Here is a 19,489-nt window from a genome sequence, read left to right as displayed (position 1 = left end):
CTGAGCCAATCGGCACAGACACACAATGGCACATTCCTCCTGGATAATTAATGGATTCATATCACGGCAGACTTTGCACATGATACAGCGAAAAAGCGCAAGAAGTTCCTGGTCCTCCACCTGGATGACAGCGAGGATAATGAGGGCTGACCAGCTACTCAACTGATTGGACTTCACAATGTTTCCATCACTCCATTCTGAGTATGGGCTCCCCATGAGCCATAAATGGTCCTTTGCCCAATTAAACAAATGCCTTGGGGGGACACCTATACCTATACCCAAGGATTGAGATTCACATCTCCCCTCTATAACAGTATATGTAGACTGGGAGGACCTATGGGGGCCTGGCCTGTATAACCTGCTCATAGACCACTTATTCTCCACGCTGATCAGGGATGATGACTGGCACACTCTCCTCCAAACACATAAAACCTTATTGTGAGAATCCAAACTAAAATTCCACTATTTTAAAATACTACATGGCTGGCATTGGATTCCCCAAAATGTGCACGGAGCCAGCCTTCTATTGCAAGAGTTCTGCTGGCGATACAGCATCAGAGGTTGCCACCTTCCACATATCCTTTGGCACTGGCCATGGCTTCAACCATACTGGGCTAATTTGCGGTTAACCTTGACCCTTCAGAGACTGACTATTCACCCCTCCTCGATGCATTTGGCCCTCCTCCATGACATGGCGGACTGCATTACCCTCTCCTAAAACACCCCGCAATGGCTTGCAAAAGCCTTTGCATCAGCCAAAGTTTGCAATCTGTGGCGCTGGAGTGGTTTGCAGAGCTGACAAGGGTGGCGGACTGTGAACTTAATGATAAAATGGGAGTGCTTGAGACCGTATGGCAACCCTTTCTTGCCCCCTCCCACACAGATGTTGAAGCCTAATCACCTACTGAGGAATTGACACATGGATGCTATGCCCTACCCTCCACCCCACCTGGGCCCACCTGTCCTTTTTCCTTGACCACATGCCCCCCACCTCATGCTCCCTTCAGCACAGTGAGTATAAAATGCAAGTCCTGTAGGCACTCAGTCTGAAATCAACAGGGATGTTTTTGTCCCTCTTAGGACAACTGCTTGATGCCACGGGAGGGATAGCTCCCCCATCCCTGTGACAGTCCAGGGTTGGACACACAGTGCACGTTTAGAGGGATGACTGTTGTGGCATGCAGTCTGAGCGAACTTCCACATTCTTGCATGTGTTTTTTTTTAAAACAGATTTTATTTGTCAAAATAGCACATAAGATGCAGACCTCTGAAACCCAGAGACAGCTGCCGCATGAAAGATACAAAGGAAAACTGACTTTGACCATTTTGCATAGTTAAGAACAGGAGAATATGAAAGGCAATACAAATAAAATCAATTCCTGCGACTAACCAACTTCCCCACCTCCCTCCCCACCCCCCCGCACACCATCTCGATGTTCTGGAACAACATATTACTGACCCAAGATGCCATCAATCTACACAAGAGCTCAACATTCACAATACCATTATCTACTAAGGAATGGCGAACCACATATAGGGGAGTGCAAGAAACGGGAGAGGCCAACTCGTTACTCCGGGTCACGACCTCGGTCCCCCAGGCCTTGATAGTCCGCCCAGCGCCTCCAGATCTCATAGTGCTTCCTAGGGCACCCTCTGGCCTAAAAAATGGGGAACTCGAGACTCATACTAAAGTCCATGCTATTTTTCCAAATCAAGACCGAAGGGGCAACCACCGCCTTCCAGGCCCTAGCTATATATCTCTTCGCTAAAGTAAAGCCTAGGAGCATGAGATGTCGCTTATAGATGTTGCCCCCAATCCCTTCCATCACCTGAAGGAGAACTAATTTCGGTGAGTGAGGAAGCTCCCACCCCAGAACCTCAGAGAGACAGGCCAGTACCCCCCTCCAGAAACGTGCTAGTGCTATGCAGTGTTCTTGCATGTGTTTTGACCACTCTTGTTGGCAGATGTTGTAAGTAGCTAGCGCTATTAACTCTTGTTCACCGATTGTGTATTATATGGCTTGATTGTCCATGATGTTTACATTGCCCTAACCTGTTTGGTTCTTTGCAATATTCTGGCTATCTACATCTATGTTGTGAATCTTACTTTATGCCATGAAAACAGCAATAAAGAAATGTTTACAAAAAAAAGGGAGAGAGTATTAATGTTGTCCTTTTTCTGCCATCTGAACCTGCTCTGTCTTAGGTAACTAATCACTGCTATGTGGTCAACAGTTCACACTACCCTTTCTTTCCTGTCCTGAGAGGCAGGCCATTGTTTTCTTTACCCGGGTCTTTAACTCTCCCAGGCAAGGATGTATTTTCCAGCTCTGGAAGTGTGACAAGTGGCACAACTTATTTAAGCTAGTTCTGGCTCATGAAGCCTAAGGGATATTTTAATAAAAACTATTGTCCACTCAAGTTATCAAAATCTTAATTCACCTTTAAATCTGATTTTGAAAATTAAGTAGGAAAAAACTTTGAATGACTGCTAGCATTTTTCCAGGTGGGGATATACACTCCATAAGATTGGCCTATCTTATGGAATATATAGCTGCAACTTGACAAAGACATCGTTTTTACGCCTTCCGTCACTGTGAGGACTCAATTTTTTAGCATATAGTATGCTACTTTTTAATGTATATCTTATGTAGCCTTGTGGAATAACGAGGCAAACGTTAGACCTGACTTATTCATATATAAAATCAGGTTTTCCTACAACATTGCAAAAGCACTTTTCCTTGCCTTATGTTACAGTGGTGCCTTTAAACTGCAGTCAATCCAGAGCACAGTGGTGCTCTTGGCATCCATAAAGTGTGTTATATATGTGGGTAGTGTAAATACACAATGCAGCCAACATGACATTTAACTCCCATTCCATTGGTGTATTTTCTGCTCTATAGTAAAATAGACCACTTGGTTGAAACCAATGTTATCAATGCTATTTTAGGCAATAGTTACACAGCAGTGTCACAGTGCAGAGTCCTAGTATTACTTAAATTAGGGTTCAGTAAAAGGCGAAAAAACGAATGTGACCATGCAGAAAAGGCAAATTTGCCACGTGTGGCAATCAAATCTTCTGATTTATTAGCCCTGTCACCTATATAGGGTAATATTATAGAGTATTCTACTATATTGCCTTAGTCCTGTCTCACACTTTGTTACTCTGCCCTAAAAACTTTGCGTTGAAAAATTGTACTAGGAAAATTTTTTGATGTAATGTCCTCATGCTGTATGGGAAAAATACATTAAATAAATTATATTTATTCTCATCTTGTCTAGGATTGATTAAATCTCAATCTGCTCAAAATGAGTTTAGCTGAACTGCAGAGGATTTAGAATCTTGCAGTTTTTAAAGCTGCTCACCTGAAAAGATATTATCACGAGTCACAGGATAGAATTCAACTTCCTTAGCTTCCTGTCAGTGAAATAATCTCCTTTAGGGTTCTTTGCCTCTTGTACATTTTTTAAAGACAGAAACAGAGTCTGTAGGAATGTTTCACATACCACATCTCTGGAAGGAATCTGCAATAAAACTCTGAATTTCACTTTACTGTACCTCATTTTAAAAGATAATAGTCTGGAATGTGCTTCCTTAATCTGCTAGGCCCTCAATTATTAAACAATCTGCAGTCGCATTTCAGAACCACTCACTCCCATCTTGTTTTAACAAAGCTCCTTGCTTTGCGTACTCTTCTCACTCATTGTTTGCTACTTTGTTCAGGAGCCACTGTTTAATTATAAATTACTTGACTGTTTTTCAGTGACAGGATGCCTGTGGAGGCCAACACTCAATAAGAAATAATTCAATTAATCAATCAATTCATTCAATAGTCAATACGTTTTTAACCCAAGCCTAATTAAACAAGCATACACAATTTCATTGTGTCACCACCTACTGTACTACACCACAAGTTTGAGAAATAAAAATCAGGGAACAGGCAAGAAGGAACAGAATGATATAGGTTCCAGAGAAGCACAAATAGTCTGTGCAAGCATAATTGTACATTGCTGTAGTTACATGTGCTAACATATTAAAGTGAGGCCTATTGGCTTTACCACTGATTGTCTGTTTTTACCACTGTTCCATAGAAATTAATCTGTACCTCAAATATAAGGCCTAAAGAGAGCCAAGGTCACACATGTTTACTACTGGACCAAGGCTAATTTGTTTTCCCCGTTGTAGTGGCACAGTAAATGATGGACTGAAAAGCAACCCAGGCCTGTGGTCCCTGCTGTCATGAAAGCTGCTGCTGCTGTTTTAGTTCTTACTGCGTTGGCTCATGTGGTTTCTGTTGTGGTTGTAGCTGTGGTTGTTGCTTCTGTGTGCCAGCAGTTGTGGCATCTGTTGTCACTAATGTTAACCCTCAGGTCCAGATAACTGGTATTGATTTTCTGGCTCGTGATGCTTGGACAGCTGTTGTTACTGCCATTGTCTCTGCCATTGTTACAGCTGTTGTATTTGCTGGATTACATATGTGGTTATTGCTCTTCTACCTGTCATTGTGACAGCTATTACCACTGCTGTGGTCCTGCTGCTTTTACAGCTATGGTTGCTCCTGCGGCCCTTCATGTGCTTGCACTTGTTTTGCTGCTATTCTAACAGTTGCTGTTGCTGTGGTATCATTGGTGTCATCGCTGCTATTGTCCCTATTGTATCCCTGAATTCTATGGGGGGAGGGTGGTGAAGATCTAGCGAAGGAGCCTGCCAACAAAGTCCAGTATCTCCACAATGCTTTTATCAGCTGAGTTTCTGTAACTGCACTGAGAGATGCAAATACCACATGACCAAGGTGAAGGGCATGCGTGTGTCTTCACAGTGGTATGTACAACTGAAGTCTGTCTGCTCTGCCTGATACCAGCCAATTGTGTTAATAACATTGAGGTAGGGGAAGTCATTTTCTGGAATGTGGTAGCTGTCAGTTCTGCCCTGATGGTGAATGGTCTCTTAGGGAATGAGTTGTAAAATTCAGAATGAGCTGCTCTTGGAAGATGCATGCATGCTGACATAATAGGACTTGCTGTGGTGGCTACTGCGGCCACTAAAGGCCCAACAGCCCATTAAAGTAGCTGTTAGAGATGCAAATCTTGAAATTATGGGCAATACGCCCAAAAAAGAGAAGGGGCAGAAAGCAAACCTTAGGAGGAAACTGCCCCTGCAAGAGGGCATTGAATCTGAAGGAGATGACCTTTTTGGTGGTTTACTTCAGGAGGTCCCAGGCAGTGAGATTTTGGTTAGGCTTGGCTGGGACATCAACTTGTGAAGGGCGTCAGAGTGAAGGTAGAGGAGAACAATGTGAGTTGGTTAATATCTACTGGTAGAATCATTTGTGGGCTGCCATTGAATCAGAGATGTTGGCAGTCATATGTTATTTAAGAAATTAGACCATATCTTCGAGGGCCTGAATTTGTCAGAGACCAGTGAAGTGTTTCATGCAAAGAGAGGAAAGCAGCCTTAATAGCTGAAGTCCTCTAAAGGATTGAGTGAAGAATTCATCCTAGCACGGGCCTTATCATGCAGAAGGATGTAGTAAATGAAGAGTGCAGGACAAGGTAGGTAGATTTTGAGTTCCTTTGTTCAAGAGCAGAGGTAGAAGCAGGAGACAGGAGTCTAACTGCTTTGCAACCGAACGCCCACTCGAGAGGAAACATAGAATAGGAATGTATGAGCATTCTTATACATGTACATTCTAAGAAAGACTAGACCATGGATTACAATGGACTATCCAGATTGTTATAGATTTTAGAGCAGGAAACTCCTATGGATAGTCTTCAATCTTGCCTTAAGTGAGTGTGCAATTTGAGAATATTCAACTCTTTTGAATGATTCACTGTCTATTTGCAATAGACATCTGACATTTTGATCTCTGCTGCGCCTGCAATACACTAATTAGCTGTGCATTCCCTTCCAAAGGCGTATGTTATCAGATGTGTCAATTGTATTGAAAGTCTGGTAGTCAAAAATTCCAAGTCCTACTTCAGAAAGGGACTTTGTCACTTTAATGAAAAACACTGAAATTTCTTCTAAGTCCCAACCTAAGTCCCAACTCAGAAGGAGACTTTGTCATTATTTGTGACGAAAAACCCTCTCTGAGCAGGTCGTCACTTTTGTGCAGACAATGTTCTAAACCCTAAAGCAGAATTGGACTTAGTCATTTTTTCAAAGGTGCGAAGTACCTTTCAGCAGTACGAAGCTGAAATCCAATATGACACTGTTGGATGGCTAGTAGGATTATTTTTCTGGCAGGCATCGCTGAAGTGCTGAAGGAAAAGCTTTCAAACGTTTCTAAACTTTCTTCTGGAGCCCTCAAAACACAGGATTATACTTCTGATGCGCCCAGGACCTCAGGGGAGGCACTTTGTGACTCTCAGGGTGTGAGGCAGAGGCCAACAGCAGGGCACAGTTCAGGTCCAATTGCTACTGGTCAGCTGAGCACTTATGGAAAAAGGCCTCTTGCAGCTTGTCGTATCTCTGTAGCCACATAAGGTGTCAGCCAACTGACCCTTGGAGTCCACTTCTTTGTCCTGGGAATACGTGGAGCAGAAGCTCATTGAACAATAACATTGACTTATGACCAATAGGAATCACTCATACGTCATTTAATAGCTCACTGAAAAATTGCCTCTTGGAGGTAATGGAATATGTCTTAATGCAACTATATCTATTGAATTATTATTATAAAATATGCCTTGTTTAATGTATCACCTTAATGTCAGGTCGTTTCAGATGTCAGTGACTAATATAACTGACCAATGACTATTGGAATCCACTCATGTGTCAGCCAACTGCCTACTGACATTGCACCTCTTTTAGATATTGGATTTAGTCCCTTAAAATAGCAGTGCCCTTATTAAGGCATCACCAATATGCCCATGGGACCACAACTCCCCTGATTTCCGCCACATTGGGGGACGCAATTACGTCACTACCCATGCATCGTGGGATGCAACCGGATGCCAAGGGAGAGACAGAAATACCGGGTCTCACTCTCACTAGTATGGCGAGCTGGGTGGAGCGCGAGTCTTCCTAGTAGTTTGAAGGGCAGCATGTCATCCATGACGAAGTAAGTGCGTGATTTTCCATGTTTTGGTGCGGTTGGCACCTGAACTAAGTGATTGCTGTACTAATCTTCTTCGACTGTTTTTTTCTTACTTTCACCCTTTGATATGGGGTCTTCACTGCATTCCTTTGCCCACTTCCTTCTGTGGATGATGCAAATCTCTTTTCAGCGTGTGACTACAGGGGCAAGCTGCCCATCTCCTATTTCGCTATTTAGGATTCCCCAGTAGGGTATGTCCCAGAGTATGAATGATATCACAGACTTCGGCAATGCAACACTGTGACCACCAAGCATTTTATGCCAATTTAAACTTTTTTCACGAAATGAACACACACAGTGTGGCACATGCAGTACAATTAGAACAACATACACCTGAATAGTGCATGTTTGCATGGCTCCATGTATAATAGTTTTATTGAAGTATCCAACACAGCGTGAGTCCAGAGTATTGATCATCGCCAGTGGTGAAAAATCACAAATAAACATGATTTACTGCTTCACCAAAGATACTATTTCACTGAGAATAGTTTGAATTCATATGTGTTTTCTTTACCATAGAAATAAAGACTTATTACATCTAACTATAGGCAAGTAATACCGCACCTTGAATGCATGAGAGTGTTGCGTGTTTTGTATAGTGTGTATGTTATGTGCTGATGAAGGACCTAGACCCTAGTGACCTATGCTGAAACATGTCGACCATTTGTTAGGGGAGGTTTGGGAAATAACATGCAGCTTTTGGTGCTACTGCATCAAAATCCGCAGGGTATAGTAAATACCGTACACTTTTCGCCTCTTAAATTCCAGAAGGTTTAGCCTGCCAAAATGTAATGAAGGGTGAGATATTTAATTCGCCCTCTAATTTACCGAATGTGATAAATATCACCTTTAACTCAGAATTCCGATCCCTGCACAAACAGGGGTTTATGCAGCGGTCAGAAAATTCCAACCTACTTGTAATCAGGGCCTATGTCTGAATAAGCGCACAGAGAGAAATTGCTTGGAGAAGTAGAAGAACAAAGACTTCCTGAAATGTAACACTGAAAAATTACTAAGAACTTTTAGTTTCAAAAGAGATTGGAGAAATTCTTTCTTGGGCTTCTGCAATCAGGACTCTTATTTAGATCTCGAGGTGCCAGCATCCTGCACTGTAATCCACAGAGATACAAGCATCAATCTCCTGAGATGAGCCTGCCTGCCTGCATGAAGGAGATGCCATTAGAGACATACAGTGGAGTAGAAAAGAGCCTGACAGAATCTGCTCCTCAGCCTGAATGGATATTGCCTTAAGCCACTTGAGTGCTAAGGAAGTTGAAACAAATATGTGCCCAGAGTTTGATGCTCACAGAGACTGCTAACGGTAGCTTGCTTTAGTGGAGATAGCCCCGGAGAAACCTGCAACTGGCAAAGTGGCTTTCGTAACTTATCTTTAACAAGTCAAATGTTTTGCGTCATATCTACTTTCATCTCAAGCTTGCATGGAAGCCACGCCAACCCTTCCAAATCTGCAGCAAGTTAGATTGGCAAGAGGTAAAGACTTTCAAACAGCATCAAATGGAGTCCCAATACTTCGAGTCACCTGCACTTCTGAACAATCCTGCCTAGACCAGCTACCCCCCTACCCCATGAACCACAGCAAAATAATAGAGATTTACTGCATTCAATCCACTTCCAACCTCATACCGAAAAACAATCAGTTCTCCATCTAGTGAATCAACACTTCTTTTAACTTCTTCAAACTGGAATTCCAACTTCTCATTCTGCATGCCAAAATCTCAATAGCCCTTCAACAGGTAATACAGCATTGTTCAAGCCACTGATATAAATTAGAACTGTACTTGAAATGTAACTTGTTTTCTTAGCTAACTTGAACTGTTATTTTGCTAGTTGTTATTCTTTATTATATTTTATACTTTTACAACATAAACTGCTCTTTCACGTCATTTTTAACAATTTCCACAAGGATGTGAACTAACTCATTTTATTATAATTTTACATTTTAAACTAACTTGTTTTGGATCTTTGAGTTCTTTATATCATAGGAGTATTGTGGTTCAGTGAGCTCATATACCACGCACCTTTCTCAAACGAAAGCCTTTACGCTTACCTGAAGATGACAAAAATGACCAGTGATTGCAGAAGCCACAATGCCTTTGCTGGTCAGACAGTCTGACCCAAGTTGCAGCTCATTTACAGTTCACCTGAAGACTTGTGCCTGTTTATCCTTTTGCCCACCCACCTGATTCTCTACATTTCTCCATCTTGATTTCATATTCTCAACAGATTGTACTTTTCCTTTACATTTTAATATTGGTGATAGATGGCGAAAACCTTTTTACACTGGTTACAAAAATGTTAACACTAAGTTACATTTTAACAGCCAGCAAAAGTTATTAATGATCAGCAGACATCTCTATCTGCCTGCTTATTTAGTGACCTCTGCTTAAAATGCATATGATCCTGGTGCTGTTCCCAGTGGGAAATTGCTTAAAATAGTTTCCATTAGCCAAAGCAGAGAGTTTGAGCACTGAAATCAAGGTTTGAGTGCGGCACCTTTTTAGGAATAAAGTCCTCAGCATACCCATGTTTACAGACCTGAGGTCCCTGCCGCGTCGTACATGGTTTGTATGCCAAAATATCGTTCCAGGCATATTCTGCTACCATAGAATTGTGGACAAAATATAGAGAACCAACCAATACTGAGATGGTAAGTATATATACATAAATATAAATTTTCTATTCTTAATCCCACATACACACACTTGTACATAGGAAAGGCACATACATCTAGAGTTACGTAAATAAAACCTATATTTACCTATGCATGTTTTCCTTGCAAATATTTTGGTCCTCGACATTTTCCCCAAGTTAATATGGTAGCATCACATTTTTTAAACAATACTTAAGTGATAATACCTTTGCATTCCACCTCTGGACTTCAGTTTTTTATCCCTTGAATAAATAAATAAGGGGCATATCAACAACAACCGGCGATAATTATTGCTAAGCGCACTTAGCGTTAGGATAATTATCGCCGGCTAGCGTTGATTTTTATCGCTGAGATAGCGTGCTATTAGCAACGCTTATCTCAATAGCGATAAAAATCCACACGCTAAGTGGCTAACGTGAGATTATCGCTGGAAACCCAGCGATAATCTCACGTTAGCTTGTTGATAGGGACAGACAAACTTAGCCATGATATCCTCCTTCCATAGGATATCATGGCTAAGTCAGAAAAATACCAGATGTAAAAAAGCAGCGTTAACCGCGGTTAGCGCTGCTTTTTTTGTCTCTAACAGGGTTAGCGATATTCTTGACAATAGGAGAAATGTCGCTTAGCGACATTTCTCCTATTATTTTACTCTCGAACGCCCCCTTTGCATCTCATTAGAGATGCAAGGGGAAGTGTAGAGTAAAAGGGTGCTAACATGCAAATTTGCATGTTAGCACCCTGTTGTTGATAGGGTGCTAGTTTTATCTCTGCTTTTTTGGCTTTTAAAGCCAAAAAAGCAGAGATAACACCCTTGTTGATATGCCCCTAAATAACGATAGCAGAACGTTTTGATTGCTGGCTCCTGCAAATTGGAACAACTTGCCTTTATCTTCATGCAGGGCCATCTTCCCTAAAGGCAGTCTTTTAAACAGTTTCTGTTCTGCTAATTCCTTCTGTCTTGTTTCTTTTTCCACTCTTAGCATTTAATCCTAGTGTCAAGAGGTCTTCGAGTGCATCACACTTTATAAATCAACTAATCATTCAAACTAATTAAACAATCATTCTGCTCTTCAGCCATTTGCTGACTCCTCTACATATAAGCCCACTGGAAATGCCTGATGTCTGATGACCTGGGGCCATCTAAAGTGTACCTTGTTTCCTAGTGAGAGTGACTCCTGCCACCATTACCCAGGCTGTGGAATAACTGATGGTGGTGGCAGTCTAAATCTAGCCCATGAGCACAAGCCTTTTTACCTATACTCCAAACACTTATACTTCGAAACTAGTAAGATTAGGTTTTTTGCTATTTTATATGTTTGACTGCAAAATATTTTATTTCAAGATTTTTAACAAGAAATAGAAAGAAAAGACAAATAGTAGAGAAAGTGATAAAAAGAAAGCTATTTTGCTTTTGCTGCATTGTAGGCATTAGCATTGACCTCATTGCAACCATCTGTCCTTATATTGGTCTGTAAGGAGAATGAAAGGACATTCATTTTGAGTGTTGATATAATACTTTCTAAAAAGAGTTCTGGTATGTGAACCAGCTTTTTTCTAAATCCTTCCCAAGTTTGAACAAGAAATCTAGGGTGAAGGGGTATCCCTTCCCCTGAGCTGTACAGTACATTCTGCTCGTTAAATTTCAACCTTTATTTTACAGTGATATGAACTGAATGCTGCTGCTTCCCAAAATTTGAGAACCACAAATCAATTTTCAGATGGACAAACATTTGCTACCTATCTAGCTTTAATGGGCGCGATACTGGCGTTTTTTAATGTAATAACAGGAATTGTTTGGAATTGTCGCGACCAGAACTGCACGCTTAATATAGGAGTGTGACCAAGCTATTGATCTGTGGCAGATGGTGAACTGCATTGAACTCTGGAGCTAGAACACTTTTCAGAGTGGGATGCTGGCCTGAGGCATCTGTTCACGAAAATCACTAGGCTTCTGAAAAATCTTGGTGTTGATACAAGTGATTTTAGCAACTTTGAGAAACACCTTTATGCTGTGCCAGTGATAGTGTGCTCTGAGCTAATATAGGCATTCCTAGTCTAGTTTTTTGCACTGAACTGCACCCTCAGGAAAGCACTTTCTCCCATTCAAAGTGATTGCTGTTCAACCCTTCCTAAAAATAGTTGGGGAATTTATAACTTTACCCCAAATGTTCCAGGGCTGGAGTTAGAATAGTAAATAACGCCCCTGGAATATTTGGTGGAAAGTTTCTCTTTTCCCAAATATTATTGGACTGGAGTTATAATAGTACATTTGACCTTCCAATGTCCACCACGCCTACTACTGCTCTGAGGGCACAGTTTCGGGCAAGAAACAGGAACGAGCAGTAACATATGGTATTTCAGGAGGGTAAAAATACAGATTCACATATTTATAATTACATTGCAAAGGTAAACTCCATTTTGGGACCACAGTATAGGTTAACTCTTGCTCTGGTTATTTAAATATTTTGGTTTATGCACATAAAAGAGTGAAATATATTTAGTATCATTGTTGAGGGAAATGAGAGCCATCATGACTCACTCGAGGTGCTGCCTTTAGCACATCAAGTTCCCTCTCCCACGTGATAATGGCAATAGCTTATTGCAGAGCAAATCTACCTATATAATGTATATATTTATTTATGCCATGGCAGTGAAAGTAAATGATTTGTAAATGGTATATATTGCGAGAAAAAAGCAGACTGAAACAGGTTGTATCAAAAACATAGCCTACTCAAAAAATAGAATGAAAAAAGTTGTGGCTACAAAAAACTGAAAAATGTTTGCCTTATAGGGCAAAGCTAAGTGTAATGTGAGTGGGGAAAGAGAGGCATCATCCTGCTAAAGTAGAGAGGAACATTTACATTGAGGTGGGGAAGGGGTTGTGGTCTAGTAAGTGTTTTTTAGGACTCAGGGAAAGGTAGCGTAAAGGAGTAGTAAGGGGTTGGTACGATTCAAGGAATTATAGTGGTACGTGGTATTTAGGGGTTTTAGCATTTAGGGAAGGGAAGGGAAGGGAAGGGAATGGAAGCATTATGAGTGGCTTTGGGTTTTTAGGTATGAGTAGAGTAAAAGGGTAGTAAAGGTTTTTTAAGGTTCCTTGCCAGAAGGGGAAGTAAGGGGGTTTTAGGTTCAGGAAAGGGAAATGTTGAGGGATAGTAAGAGTGTTTTAGAATTAGGGGAGGGAAGCATTGATGAAAAATTGCAGATTTTTAGGGCTCAGAGATAGGTAGCATTAAGAGTGGTAAGGAGTTTTTAGGATTCATGGACCAGTCGTGTGATGGGGTAGTAAGAGTTTTTATGGCTCAAGGCAGGGTTGCAATAAGGTGGTATTAGAAATTGGGTTTCTGGTTGGCAGAGATATGCACCCTGCCCAAGCAGGAACCACAACCTTAGTGAGAGTTAGTCAGCTACACACCTGAAATTAACCTGTGCTCACCTCCTGGTAGTTTAGCACAGAGCAGTCAGGTTTAACTTAAGAAGCAATGTGTAAAGTATTTGTGCAACACTTAATACAGTGAAACAGTGAAACACCAGACAAAAATATACAAAACCTGGTCAGAAAACTAGAGTTTAATTTATTGAAGAAAGCGAGACCATAATGACAAAAATCCAATAAGTAGAACCGGAGTTATGAATTTTGAAAACATGTCTTGAGATATAGTGCTTAAAAGCTCAAAGTACCAACCAGGGCTATCTGGTCGTACTTGACCGGGACAAATACAAAAGTTTAGGCTGACCGCAATGAAGTGCAGGTCGGATACAGGGACCAACCTTCAACTACTGAAACAGTGCCTTAGTTTGGGGTTGGCTTGACGTCGAGGGCGAGATGCAAGGAGCAAGGAAGGCAATGTTTCGGCGTCGGTCCTGGAGATGTAGGCGATGTGGCGCATTAAACTGCGCAGCCAACAATGCAATTTCCTCAATTCTGCCCGCAGCAAGGATGGGTCGAAGGAGATACGCTGGTTCCAAGCCACGCAATGACTGTGATGTGTGGGTTTTTACAGTTGCAGCACTTTAAACCTACTTCCAAGGACCCAGGACTTGATTGGCACAACTTGCAGAGAAAGACTCTCAGATGGCAGAGCTCAATTGCTATTGGTGAGTAGAGTAAACTCTTTGATGTCCCTGAGACTTCCAACAGGAAGCAAGCAAACAAGCCCTTGGAGCCATTCTGGATTCAAGTGGTGGAGAGAAGCAGATCCAGTCCTTCTCACTCTCAGGAAAAAGGGTAGCAGGCTGCAGGTCAGCACAGCAGAGCAGGAGTCTAGCAGACTTCAGCAAAGTAACAGCCCTTTTAGCAGCACAGCAGTCCCTATTCCTGGCAGAATATTCACAGGTCCAGAAGTGTACTGAGTTGATGTTGTCAGGGGTCCAGTACTTAGACCCAGATGTGCCTTTAAAGTGGGGGAGACTTCAAAGAGAGGCCTTTGAAGTGCACAGAGTCCCTGCACTGGCTCCAGACTCACTGCAGAGAGTTAAGCACACATTTGTCAGTGGGCATGACACAGCCCTTTCTGGTGTAAGTCTCAGCTCCTCCCTCCCACCCTGTCGAGGATGGCTCATCAGGATGTGGATGGCCCATCAGTCACACCTAAGCCCCCTTTGTGTGAGGCTATCTGGAGGGAATGCACAAAGTCCAGCTGTCACCCACACCAAATGTGTATTCAGAGACAGGCAGAAGGCACCAAATGGCTAAAAGTAAGACGCTGCCATCTTTCTAAATGTGGCATTTTCAGAATTACAATTAAAATTCTAACTTCACCATAAGTTAGGATTTTAAATTGTGATTCCAGAGACACCTAACTCGCGGGTCCAATCCCTTCCCAATTGGAAATTACACATATAGGATGTAATAAGGTAATATCAAAGTTAACATATGGGAGAGATAGGCCTTGCAGTAGTGAAAAATGAATTTAAGAGTTTTTCATCTTTTGGACATGTAAAACTTAAAAGCACATCCAACTTTTTAAATATACTGCATTCTGCCCTTGGGGCTGTCCAGGGCCTACGCTAGGGGTGACTTATATGTAATAAAAAGGAAGGTTGGGGCTGGTAAGAAGGGTAACTTGCCAGGTCGATATGGAAGTTTAAAACTGCACATACAGGCTCTGCAGTTGCAGGTCTGGGACATGATTAAAGGCTACTAAAGTGGGTGGCACAATCGGTGCTGCAGGCCCACTAGTAGCATTTACATAATAGGCCCTAGGAACATGTAGTAAACTTTACTAGGGACTTAAAAGTAATTTCAATATGCCAATTGTGGACAAGCCAAAGTCACCCTGTTTTGAGTACAGAGCACATGCACTTCAGCACTGGTTACAAGTAGTAAAGTGCTCAGAGTCATAAAGCCAGCAAAAATTAAGTCAGAAAAACAGGAAGTCAGAAGGCAAAATATGATGGACAACCACACCAAGGATACAATGCCTAACAGGGGGCAAGTACAGGGGTTTTAGGTTCAAGGAAGGACAGTGGTAAGAAATTGTATTATTGTGTTGAGAGGGTGTGGGCCTTCTCAAATAATAAGTCTGCAGTCTCCCTTTACTGGGTAAAATACCCCCTTGTATCACTAGACTCACTGAGGGCAGCCAGACAAATCAGGCCATGGCCTACTCAGGGGAGGTTAAGTGTGCTAGTATCCCAGTCCTTAGACACGTAACAAACAATGTCCAATAAACCAATGGCCAGCCAGTGCTTTCAAGTTTATATAGTATAATTACTTCATCACGCACTAAACAATACTCCATATTAATTTACATACGTACATGGTAGCAGGTGGAGATACCTATGGTGTTGACATGGGTCAGCAAAATTCTTGCTCCCTCCCACTGTCCGCATGGGTGAGAAGCTTGTGCTGGGTTTGTTGCTCCTCCAATCAACAAGCACAGGGTGAGTGAAAAACACCCAATATCTTGCTTGTCGGTCCCCAGGTGCCGGGTGCCTCCAGGGGTGCATCTAGTGTGCTCATAGCATAGTGTCACTCATTTCTTCCCTTCTTCGTCCTCGTCCCAGGGAGGATGGGGGTCTAAGAAACAGATATATATGCAGAGCTCTCCAGCAGACCCTCTCCCACCTTGTTTCTTCACGAAATTAGCACCTCTGTTAATAACAAATCTAACAGAGATTTTTAATCTGTCATTAGACCAAGCTATGGTCCCGACCAGATGGAAAACAGCTCAAGTCACGCCCATTTTGAAAAAGACAACTGCATATCCCAGGATACCAGCCAATTACTGTCCCATCTCGCTGCTGCCTTATTTCGGGAAGGCGCTTGAATCCTTGGTAAATAAACAACTTACTGCCCATCTGGAAAACCACGGACTTCTTGATTCGTCGCCATCAGGGTTTCGTTCGGCACTCAGTACCGAAACGGCAGTATTAGAGATGGTTGATAACATCAGGATGGCCCTGTATAAAAAAGAATCAGCTATGCTGGTTCTTTTGGACCTGTCAGCCGCTTTTGATACCATCTCCCACTGCATTTTAGAACAGCGGCTCTGGGAGGTGGGAGTCAGGAGGAAAGCCCTTGACTGGTTTAAAAACTACCTAAAGGACCGTTCAACCACTGTACATATAGACACCCTTGCCTCATGCAGCAGGCCAGCAAGCATAGGCGTTCCCCAGGGATCAATCCTGAGCCCTATGCTTTTCAACCTCTATGTAACACCTTTGGCCAGGATAATCAGGTCCTATGGTGTTTAGGCCGTGTCATATGCTGATGACACTCAGCTGTTGATTACATTTGTTCCTGACCTTACAGACACAATGATCCGGTTTAAAAACTGTATGATCCATATTAACAACTGGATTGGCAATAACAAACTGCAGCTCAACGGTAGCAAGACAGAGATCATTCTGTTCGGCAGGGCCGAAGAGCATTGGTCTATAAATTGGTGGCCCCAGGCATTGGACCCATGCCCATGTTATGTAATGTTATGTTATGTTATGAAAGCTTGTATAGCGCGCAGCTACCTCCAACGGAAGTGTCCCGGCGCTGTTACTGATCATGTGGACCTGAATGGAAAAAAAAGAGCTGTGATCAGTGAGGAGGTGAATCAATGCAAAAGAAAAAGCCAGGTTTTAAAGGCCTTTCTGAAGACATTTTCTTTCTCAAGCGCTCTCAGATCCTTCGGCATGGAATTCCAAATAGTAGGTGCCTGGACAGAGAATGACCGACCACCCATTCTGACCTTTCTAAATGTAGGTACCTTAAGAAGATTCAAATTATTGGATCTTAGAGATCTATTTTGCGAGTACCTTTGAATTCTAGCTCTAAGATATAGAGGGCCGGTATTATACAAGGCACGATGGGTTAGTACCATAGTCTTAAAAAGCACTCTTTTCTTTATAGGTAACCAGTGCAAACTGGCCAGATGGGGAGAAATTCTATGGCGGACAGGGATATTTCTGATTAATCTAGCTGCTGCATTTTGAATTAGCTGAAGCCTGGCTATCAGATAGTCTGGAAGTCCAATAAATAGACTGTTTGCGTAATCCAGGCGTGAAGTAATGGTGGCATGTACCACCGTTTGACGACAGTCTACAGGCAGAAAGTGAAGAAGACGGCGCAACATTCTAAGCTTCCAAAAACAAACTGCGGAGAGCTGAGCAATATGATCCTTTCTTGAGAGCTCTATATCCATCTTAACGCCTAGGTTTCGAGCCACCCTAACTGGAGGCGGTGCTGGATTTAGGGTGGTAGGCCACCAACAATCTGAGGACAACGGAGAATGATTATTAAAAAAATAAGACCTCCGTCTTTTCTGTGTTCAATTTTAAACAGTTGTCCGACATCCAAGATACTATGTCCAACATACAGCTCTTAACACTTGACAACCTTCCCTCATCCTTTTCCTGAAACGAAAAGAGGAGCTGAGTGTCATCAGCATAGTTGACAACATGTAGGCCATGTTTCTCAATTATAGGGGCCAGGGGAGCCAGGTAAACATTAAACAGTGTCGGGCTCAATGCAGAGCCCTGAGGAACTCCGCATGACAGCCATTTTGTTTGTGAGGAGTGCGGACCCAACACCACCTGTTGCGAGCGTCCCTCCAAAAAAGACTGAAACCACGACAAAACTGCTCCTGATAGACCAATGTTCTTTAATCTGTGCAGTAAGATTTTATGGGACACAGTATCAAATGCCGCAGAAAGATCTAATAACACCAGCATTGCACAGTGTCCCTTGTCCACAGTTTCTCTCAGAATCTCCGTAGTCTCCAGGAGCGCGGTCTCAGTGCTAAAAGTAGCTCTAAAACCAGATTGGGAGTCATGCAACAGGTTGTTGGAATCCAGAAACCTCGAGAGTTGCCTCTGTACTTCCTTCTCCAAAACCTTCGCTGGAGCAGAGAGTAAAGATATAGGGCGATAGTTTTTTAATACCAAGGGATCGGCTCCTTCTTTTTTTAAGAAGGGCCTAACCAAGGCTTTCTTCCACTCCACTGGATAGTTTCCCGTTTTCAACGACTGGTTCCAGATAATATTCAGAACCGGATTTAGCCCCTGAGCAAGAGTTTTGTAGAACCTGGCAGGCAGAGGGTCTGCCGGAGAGCCCGATTTTACAAGTTCAAGGTCAACCAGAGATTGAGTGTCTTCAAAGATGGCAAAATTAGTCCAGGCCTGATTTCCATACCCATTACTCATGGTAGGGTCCGGTTCTTTGCAAGGAGGAAATGAAGAATATATTTCTGCAATTTTCTCATAAAAAAAGGTTGCCAGGTTCTCACATAGGATTTGAGACATAAGTATGGGACTTAAGGAGGCCAGGGGATTAGTGAAACCTTCTACAATCTTGAAGATTTCTTTTTTTGAATTATTAGCCGCTCGAATCTGATTGGCGAAATAGTTTCTCATGGCTGACCGCTTAAAGCGATGAAAAGTCCTAAGGGCGTTTTTATAAATGAGTTTGACTTCCGGGGAATAGTTACGTCGCCAGACTCTTTCCAGCTTCTTACAGGCACTCTTTCTTGCTTTAAGATCATCCGTAAACCATGGGGCGGAAGGACGATTACGAACAGTATTCCTCAACACCCTCGGAGCAATACTATCTAGAGTTTGGGTTACTTGCATCTTAAAAGCTAGAGCATCCTGATTAATGTCACCCGTAAGGTGGGAAGGAGACATTCCCCAATTATAAGTGAAGGTAGTTGGCAATACCTTCCGCCAATCTCTCGTCTCTATCATAGAGTGAGGGCCTGTCTTGGGTTTATAGTTTCTTTTGAAAGAGAAAGGAACAAAATAGTGGTCAGACCAGGTAACTTCTTGAGGAGAATTAATTACCAAGGTCAGGTCATTTGTAAACACCAGGTCCAACGTATGACCTCCTCTATGAGTGGCACTCTGCACCTTCTGTAAAAGATTAAAACCCTGGAGCGTACCAATAAGTTTACTGGCTTCCACACTTTCACTATCATCCACATGGAGATTAAAGTCCCCTAAGACCGTGAATGAAGGGAAATTCAAGACTGAGCTACTAATCCACTCGTACAAATCTGTTAGATACCTAACAGGAGATGAAGGTGGCCTATATACAAGTAGGCCAGCCATTATGGGGTAGGAAGGGCAGGAAACATTAAAGGATAAGGCCTCGATGGGACCAAACTCCTCCAACTTCTTGAAGGAGACGTCCCACTTATCCCGTACAATAATTGCTACCCCGCCTCCCACTCGATCCATAGCTCGATTCGCAGCCACTAGTCTGTAGCCAAAGGGAACTGCC

The 19,489-nt window shown here is 42.5% G+C and overlaps 1 protein-coding gene across 1 annotated transcript in view; it reads left to right on the top strand.

Moving 5' to 3' along the window:
- The window catches only part of PDE4B (phosphodiesterase 4B), a 1,470,628-nt gene that overhangs the window by 697,104 nt on the left and 754,035 nt on the right, over nt 1–19,489 (top strand). The window lies entirely within an intron of this gene.

The sequence above is a fragment of the Triturus cristatus genome, chromosome 4_2 (assembly GCF_964204655.1).
Source record: "Triturus cristatus chromosome 4_2, aTriCri1.1, whole genome shotgun sequence".
In the NCBI taxonomy this organism is placed as follows: Eukaryota; Metazoa; Chordata; class Amphibia; order Caudata; family Salamandridae; genus Triturus; species Triturus cristatus.
This window is presented reverse-complemented; position numbering and strand designations above follow the sequence as displayed.